Source organism: Nuphar pumila, chromosome 11 (genome assembly GCF_984573655.1).
Source record: "Nuphar pumila chromosome 11, dmNupPumi1.hap1.1, whole genome shotgun sequence".
NCBI classification, from domain to species: domain Eukaryota; kingdom Viridiplantae; phylum Streptophyta; class Magnoliopsida; order Nymphaeales; family Nymphaeaceae; genus Nuphar; species Nuphar pumila.
In genome coordinates, this window is record NC_143259.1 from 6,200,959 (window position 1) to 6,209,251 (window position 8,293).

General features: G+C 43.4%; 1 protein-coding gene across 7 annotated transcripts in view; it reads right to left on the reverse strand.

Annotated features, from left to right (window-relative positions):
* LOC149821761 (polyribonucleotide nucleotidyltransferase 2, mitochondrial-like) overlaps positions 1 to 3,458 on the reverse strand; it is a 122,372-nt gene extending 118,914 nt beyond the window's left edge. For 3 of the 7 annotated variants that reach the window (XM_089980110.1, XM_089980108.1, XM_089980109.1), the window contains exons 1-2: positions 2,762 to 3,455; positions 1,761 to 1,846 (exon numbers count right to left, since the gene is read on the reverse strand). The gene's annotated coding sequence lies outside the window, so the exon portion shown is untranslated. Of the gene's footprint in view, positions 1 to 1,760; positions 1,847 to 2,761 lie in introns of all 7 variants that reach the window. The other 4 variants (XM_089980103.1, XM_089980104.1, XM_089980105.1 and 1 more) reach the window with 2 other exon arrangements.
* Between the last annotated feature and the right edge of the window lie 4,835 nt (positions 3,459 to 8,293).

An 8,293-nucleotide genomic window follows, 5' to 3' on the forward strand; every position in this document is an offset into this window, starting at 1 on the left:
TGTGAATTATACACGTCATTGCGCGTTCGAGGCAACCACATACCTCTCATATTACTCACCGCAATACGTAATGTACATGTTCAAAAGTACAACCACGATGATAGGGGTCAACCCATAGTGAGGGTAGAAACATCACTCTTGTGATCTCAAGAACATGCCATTGCATGTTCGATGTAGACATAAACCTCTCATCCTACTCATCGTAGTACGCAACGTAGCTGTTCAAAAGTACAACCACGATGAGAGAGGTAAGGATCTCTCGCAAGAAATCCCTCAACGCATCTGCTTTACAGAAGTCTACAGTGAACTCATTCGAGTTCCAACTTATCGTGCTCGGGTCCTTTAGACAATCGCAAGCATTCTGCCTATTAGGCGAATATCAACATAACAGGATTTAGCTTAATGTGTCAATACACGTTTATAGGTTACTATATACCCCTCAGCCTGCTCTTCGTAGTCCAAACATATCGTACATGACTAAGAGTACGACTACAAAAGAAGGAGCACAGATTCCTCATAAAAAATCCAATAATAATCTCGTGAGAAAAAGAAGAGCGTCAACTATCGTGGTTTGACCAGAAAGCCTAGAAACTAGGTCTCGCATCAGAGGTGATGTAACGCCGATCTAGCAATGGCGCAAGTACCTCAATAGGGTTCTTGTCCTACTCATGCACAAGCTCCTAAACAAGGGTATCTGAGTCGTATCAGATAGGCGAACTGAGGTTGTAACACACCTCTTTCTCGAATACACCGATTTGAGAGATTCAGCTGCTATCCCTGCTTTACAAAGCTATACATCCTTGAAAATAGGTTCGCACCTAAGACCATCATCTTTGGAAAACCGAAGTGCATAAGTGTGTGTTGTGACCTTTAAGACAAGTGAAACGATATACACTATACACTCGAAGCTGCACTCAGAAAGTGCAAGCTGACAAGGAAAAAACCTGTGCACATACTAATACAATGGCAAATCGAGGGCCAAAACTCGATGAGCGAAGCTGCACCGCGAGGGTAGAACGCTAGAGCTACACACGAGGTAGGAGATCATACATCGATCATCGAAACACACAAGCAGGCAACTACGTAAGCAACTCGTGAGGTATGAGATCTTATACTGACTATGCAAGTGTAAAGGACGACTCACGAGGCATGGGGTTGCACCTCAATTAAACAATAAGCGTAAACAAGTAAAGAAGCATACGACCGAGATAAGAATACATGCATGAGCGAAGCATATACACGAAGTGCGACAGTCAGGTAAAGACGAACACATACAAAAGTAAGTGTGACAGCCAGCATCACAGCAATAGGAAAGTAAAGTTCGAAGAGTAAAGCAAGTAGCAAGGTCATGGCGCATAAAGCGCGAGGCAACAAGTAAATGCAAGAAAGTAAAGTGTGAGAACATAAAGGAGGACCAGGATTGCATCCTGGAAAACAAGGATGACATATACAAGTAAATGTCATGGCGCAAAACGCGAGGCAACAGGAAAGTAAAGTACGAGAAAGTAAAGAGGACAAGGATCGCGAAACTGCGCCCTTGAGTTAAAAGACAAAAAATGTAAAGACAGGAATGGAAGGCCTAGGCACATATAGCGCAGCGGCAACAAAAAAGAAAGTGCGAAAAAGTAAAGATGACAAGAATCGTGAAACCGCGTCCTTGAAAGTAAAGACATACGTATACATATATCATTCTCTTTTAGTTATCTTTCCCTATTTTAGCATTTATTCGTTCATTGTCCTTTCACGCAAAAATCCTTTACCTTAAGGGGTTGCAGGTCCTCGTACGCCAGCAACGTAGGTAAGCGCAAGCTCGAGCCACGAAGGCGAGCTGGATCCACTGTTCAACCTGTGATGCTTAGAACGTTAGTATATGTTGTAATATAAACGAGAAGCGGGTCCGGAAAGACCTGCAGTGGTACCGGACCCCAAACACGAGAATAGGCAGGGAGCTCAGCTCCCTGCAAAGAGGCAGCAAGGCCTCCCGTCTGCAGACGGGAACTCTGCATCCTGCAGACAAGGGTGCCAGAGATAGAGGCCTCAGCCCTGCTTGGCAGCAACAGCAGAGACATGGAGCAGGAGCTCCCTGTCTGCCAGCACAAAGGCAGGAGAGGGAGCATAGGCTCCCCGCCACAACTGCCGCAACGAGGCATGCCATAACAAGATAGGGGGGAACACCCCCTGTCAGAACATGATCTAGGACAGGGGCGTCGCCTCTGATGAGGGGAGGAGACAAGCACAGCGTAGGGGGCAAGCCCCCTGCTCGAAAACATAAAGAAGACAAGGGGGCTTCACCCCCCGCTGGAAAACCAAAGGAGGCAGGGGGGGGCTCGCTCCCTGCAGGCAAAACGCAGGAGGCAGGGGGACAGAACCCCTTGCCGAGAGGGAACAAGAGAGCAAGGGGGGGCTCCGCCCCCTGCTGGGACAACAAGAGCAAGGGGAGCCTCACCCCCTGCCCAAAAGCACAAAAGGGACAGGGGGGAAGGAACCCCCTGTTGACAAGGCAAATGACAGGGGGACGGAGCCCCCTACCGACAAAAGGAATGGAAAGGGGACAGAGCCCCCTGCAGGCAAAGTGAATGGCTGGGGGACCGAGCCCCCTGTCGGCACAATAAGGGCAGGGGGAAAGCGGAGCCCCCCTGCCGACCTAGCAAGGACAGGAGGAACGGAACCCCCTGCCGACAAGCGTAGATGACAGGGGGCTCAGTCCCCCTATCGACCGACTCCTCACAAAGGAGAAAAAGAAGGGAGAAGGGGTTTATACCTCGGGAGACCACGACAACGAGAGAAGTCACCGATGAGCGATGCCGGAACGCAAACACAGAGGAGAGCAAACGACAAAGAAGGATCTCTCGGATTCACCGACGTCAGGAGGCCGGTGAAGAGAGGAGTCGAGGGTCGCTCGCAAACGCTGACAAACAGTTGTGGTCACTGATGGCTGAGGTTGCCGAGAAGACTCAGAGGGAGCAGCGACGATGCTGTTGCCGGCCGCCGGCAGCTGTAGACGTCAGGTGGCCAGAGGCTAAAGCAGCAGGTCATCGACCAGGGGAAACGGGAGGAGCCAAAGAAAGAAAGGAGAAGCTGAGTGGAAGAGGCATCGACTTTTCCAGCGCCAGGGTTCTGGCGCAGCCGACCGCCAGTCAGGAGGTTGGCTGCGATGTCGTAGGTGGCCGGAGACAGGAGAGTCGACGATGCTCGGAGGCCGCTGTCGGCTTCAATCGCCGACAAGAGCAGAAAGGTGGTGGTCGGAGGCCCGGTCGTCGGAGGCTGCAACACCCGGGATGAAGGCGGTGAGTCGCCGACGTCGGGGTCTCTGGCGCAACCGATAGTCAGGCAGGAGGAGCAATGCGTTGCCGTCTGCGTTGATCGCCGGCTGAGATCGCGGGCAACGGGGAGGCAAAAGGCGGGAGGTGCCTGACAGAGTTGGTCGCCGGCGGCAACGTGAAAGAGACGGAGCAGAGGAGAGACAAGGGGTGAGGGTTTTGGACCCTCGCCCGAGACGCCTGCATCGTTTAAAAGATGCAGGTTCTCGAGGCTTCGAGAACCCGGGTCCGGGTCAGGCTCGGGTCCGGTTCGGCCCCGAATCTGGGCTCGACACAGCGAACCAACCCCACCACGTGTCTGATACGAGTTGGACGCAAAAAAAAATAACAGGCTATTACACTACCCATTGCCCTCAATGAGTCCCCATGCTCCGGCTTGAGCAAGGGGTGACACCCATGGGATTTGGACCTCAACCATCTTAAGTCCCATCTCACTACACCAAACCCCTTTAGGGTGAGAGGGTGTTGTGTGTTCTCCTCCGAAGATGTATTGTTCAGCGTGTGTTCGGAGGTCCGAATGAGTGCCACGTATATAAGCACATAGGTTTCATATTTCCGTGTGTGTCAGCATCACTTAGCATCGGAGTCTGGTGAGATTGCAAAGACTTAAGTACCCTTTCTTGCTATTCTCGCCATGAAATGACGGGTCGAGAAAATGACAAAAATGGCCATTCAAAAAAAGAGAAATGATGATTCAAAAAAAGGACAAACAGATCATCTATCCAGAAAGTCAAGGATGATGTTAACTCTTCAAAGTCCAAACAGCGAAACAAACATGAAACGCTCTATCTTTCTTTTCTGTTTGAACTTTTCATCATCTTTTTCTTCTTCTTTCTTCGTGAAATATTGTAAAACCCTCTCTCTCTAAAGAAGAAATTAAAGGAGGCAAAGAATTGGTGATCCGATGGTGAACGTAGTCCTCTTTTTGCTAGCAGTGGCTGAAATGTTGCCCTCGTTCAGCGGACAACCGACAACGGCGGCCTTTCTGTCACCTTCGAGGGACACCTACAATGGAATCTTCCTCCAGTACACCTACAACAGAGTCTTTTAAAGTACAATCTGTCTACCTCTACGTCGGCAATACTTCCGATTAGGGCTATACCTTACAGGCCACCCTGACGTTGCTCAACACGGGCGTTTGCACCCTCAAGTGTTGGCGGGCATTCATCAGGTTCTGGCACTCCAAGGTCTTCATCTTGACCTCTGGCACCGTGCTCTTCGACAGGACCCACCTCTCCGCCAACGTCGAGAATGACATGTTCCTCTTCAACTTCCTTATCATGAACCTCAAGACTGCCATCGGGATGGCTGGCGACCATAGCCTGGTCACGGCGAAGATCGTGCTCAAGGGGGTGGAGTTCGGCATCCCAATTTAAGATTTACACACAGCAACGATTTAGGAAAATCGCGTAGGAAAAAAAAGGCAAATCACTAAATCGAGTAGCGATTCATGAAAATCACGTAGTAAAAAAATGACAAATCGCTACACGATTTTCGTAAATTGCTATATCGAGTAGCGATTTATAAAAAACGTGTAGCGAAAAAATGGCAAATCGCTAAATCGAGTAGCAATCTATGAAAACTGCGTAGCGAAAAAAATAAATGGCAATTTGCTATGCGATTTTCGTAAATCACTATATCGAGTAGCAATTTATGAAAACCGCATAGCAAAAAAATGGGAAATTGCTAAATCGAGTAGCGATTTACGAAAATCACGTAGAAAAAAAAAACAAAAATTCGTTAAATCGAGTAGTGATTTACGAAAATTGCATAGCGAAAAAAAAAATAGAAAATCACGGGAAAGGGTGTTACAAAAAATGCCAGCAAGAAACAACCAAATGAAACAATAAACAAGAACGATCAAACAAAATACTTTATTGCTCTTTTTCGACAATCACAAGAGGAAAAGAAAACAAAAAGAATTTATATAAGGCCCAAAAAAATTTCTCTGAGGGGGGGCGCTACCCCCTACGACCCCCTGCCAGGGGAAACCCCCCCTGGACCCCCGCCCGCTGATCGCACAGTCGGACTCGCATTGGGGGGGAGCCCCCGAACCCCCCTCCTGTAAAGGCAAAAACTCTGAATCAAACTCCACAACTCATCAAGTTGAACCATGCTACAATCAGTGTGCTTTTCAGTTGGTGCTTAATGGAGCAGTGTAGGATCGTTTGCTGGATATGCACAGAAGCAGAAGGAGAAGGGAGAGAGAGATGGTTGATGTTTGTGGCCTTCGTCAGGGAGGATTCCTTTCTCGGATAATCCTACAGTGCAGGGACTGGGTCTTAAATAATCATCTATCGGGTACTTAAGTCTTTACAACCGCTCATTTTCTAGAATCATCGTTTTATCACACCAATGGTGGAAAGGGTACTTAAGTCTTTGCAACTGCACCAGACTCTAACGCTAACTAATGCTCACAAACATGGGGATACGAGTCACACGTGCTTACATACGTGGAGCTCATTGGGACCCCCGAACATGCACTATAGCTAACAACCGTCTGAGGCGGGGACATATAACCAGCGCATCTTTGGGGTTGATCAATCACTTGAGAATCACAAGCTATACAAATATAAAAAAAAAAAGTATGACCTATGATTTTGAAATCTCAATCGTGAAAGTTAAGACCTTTTAACCAATAAAAGATTGTCAAAAAGTGTAAACTTGTGACTAACAATCGTAAACGACAATTGAGATTCACATGTTAAGATAGTATCATTGATGGCAAAAGTGACTGTTTTGACACCCCTTTATACCCTCAACGTATGAGATGTTTCAACTATAAATATGAGTGCATTCCACACTCAAAAACATTGGATTACATCAAATTATATTGAATTACAAAGAACAAATTCTTTGCTTTTCACTCATATTCATTTAAATATTCATTTTCTCACTCACTTGATATTTTCACTTTAGTTTTTCACTTAATTTTTTTTTTAGATAGTGAATTCTTAAGTTGAGTATTTTAACAACCTGAGAAGCCAATTGCATTTCATTTGCATTCATAAGAAAGGCTCGTAGGTTGATTATAAGTTTTTTTTTTCTCTTTAAAAGGAAAAAGAGCTTTTGGTTTAAAGGAGGTGTTTGCTTTCAATAGGGTTGTTACTGAATGTGGGATCAAATTTGATTTATATTTTCTTGTGATTACTAGTAGAAATTTCAAGCGAGTTTTGCTTGGAGACTGGATGTAAGTCAGAAAGACCGAACCCGAATAAAATATTGTGTTCTTTATGTGGTTGTTGTGTGAATTTTAAAATTTTTCAAAATTCCAAAGACGTTATTTAAAAGCACTATTCACCCCCTGTAGTACGCGTTGCCTCGATCCTACAACACTTTCATTTGGTATCAGAGTGAGGTTTGTGATATCATGATTTTACAATTTCTAACATGACAACAACATCGTCTTCTCAGCACAAAGAAGGATGCTCCTCAGTTTGTCCTCCTATTCTTGACAGGACAAATTATGGCTATTAGAAAGTAAGAATGACAATTTTCTTATAATCTATGGATCTCGAAATTTAGATAGTTGTTTCAAAAAAGTACCAAGCACCATCAATTGGTTTCATCCTATGGACCGATGAAGCAAAGAAGACTACTTCACTCTACACCAAAGCTATGAGTGCGCTATATTGTTTTGTTGAAAAGTTAGAGTTCAATCGCATCTCTTAATGTTCTACAACAAATGAAATTTGACATACTCTTCTCGTTACTCATGAAGGTATGTCAAAGGCAAAAGAATATAAGATTGCTTCTTTAGTTAATAAATTTGAATTGTTTAAAATAAAACAAAATGAGTTCATATCAGATATGGTAACAAGAATGATTGATATTACTAACACTCTAAAATTCCTTAAAAAAGGATAGTCGCAAGTAGATTCAGTTAGAAAAATCCTAAGGTGTTTAACTTTTGAATGGGACAGAAAAACCATAGCAATAGAGGAAGCAAATTATTTAAACACCCTTTCTCCTGAAGATTTGGTTGGCAACTTAATGGCATATGAAGTCCAACTTCATGATAGATAAGAAGAAGAACTAAAGAAGAAATCACTTGCTTTCAAGGTCACTTCTGACTCTAAAGATTTAAAAGAAAATGAAGATATTGCCCACATTAATAGGCAATTCAAAAGATTCATCAAAAAGAGAATATTTCAAAAGCAGGTAAAGAAAATTGATTCTTTCAATCCTAATGAAGTCAAGTGCTTTAATTACAAAAAAGGCAGGACACATCAAGAAAGATTGTCCTCTTCTCAAAATCAAGACTAAATACCAATTCACGAAGAAAAGGGTGTTTCAAGCAAGTTGAGATGAAAGTGATTCCTCCGACGATGAAGAATCAAATGAAGAAGTCGTCAACATCTGCTTTGTAGCATAAGAAGACTCGGTAAGTCAATATGAGTATGATGATTTATTAAAAGCATTTAATGATTTGTATGTTAAATTTAAGAGTCTAAGTTCTAAAAATAAAGAGTTAAAAACTGAAAATTCAACTATTTACTCTCAAAACTAAGTGTTACTTCAAGAGATAGAAGATCTCAAGAACAAAAACTCTTATCAAGCATCTGAGATAAAAGAAATTGGAATTAGATCTAATATCTTACAAGAAGAGATATCAAGCCTAAAAGAAAAATTAAATGATCTTCTTTCCATAGTGACCAAATTCACTAATGGCCAAGAAAATATAGAAAGACTTGTTGGTTCCTAAAGATGTTCGGTTAATAAAACTAGATTGGGATATACTTTCTTTAATACTCAAAATAGACCAAATTATTTGGTAAAGAATCAAAGTCAAAATTATCAATCATTGGTTCAAAAAACTCAAATTTTTAGTCATAATAAAAATGCATTTAATCATGGTACTTATAAAGCTTATAAGCCTAAACATGATTATTCAATAAATGATAAATCTTTTATACAAAGAATATTTATTCTAAAAAAAAACAAAAATGCAAATGGATATGGGATCCTAAGAC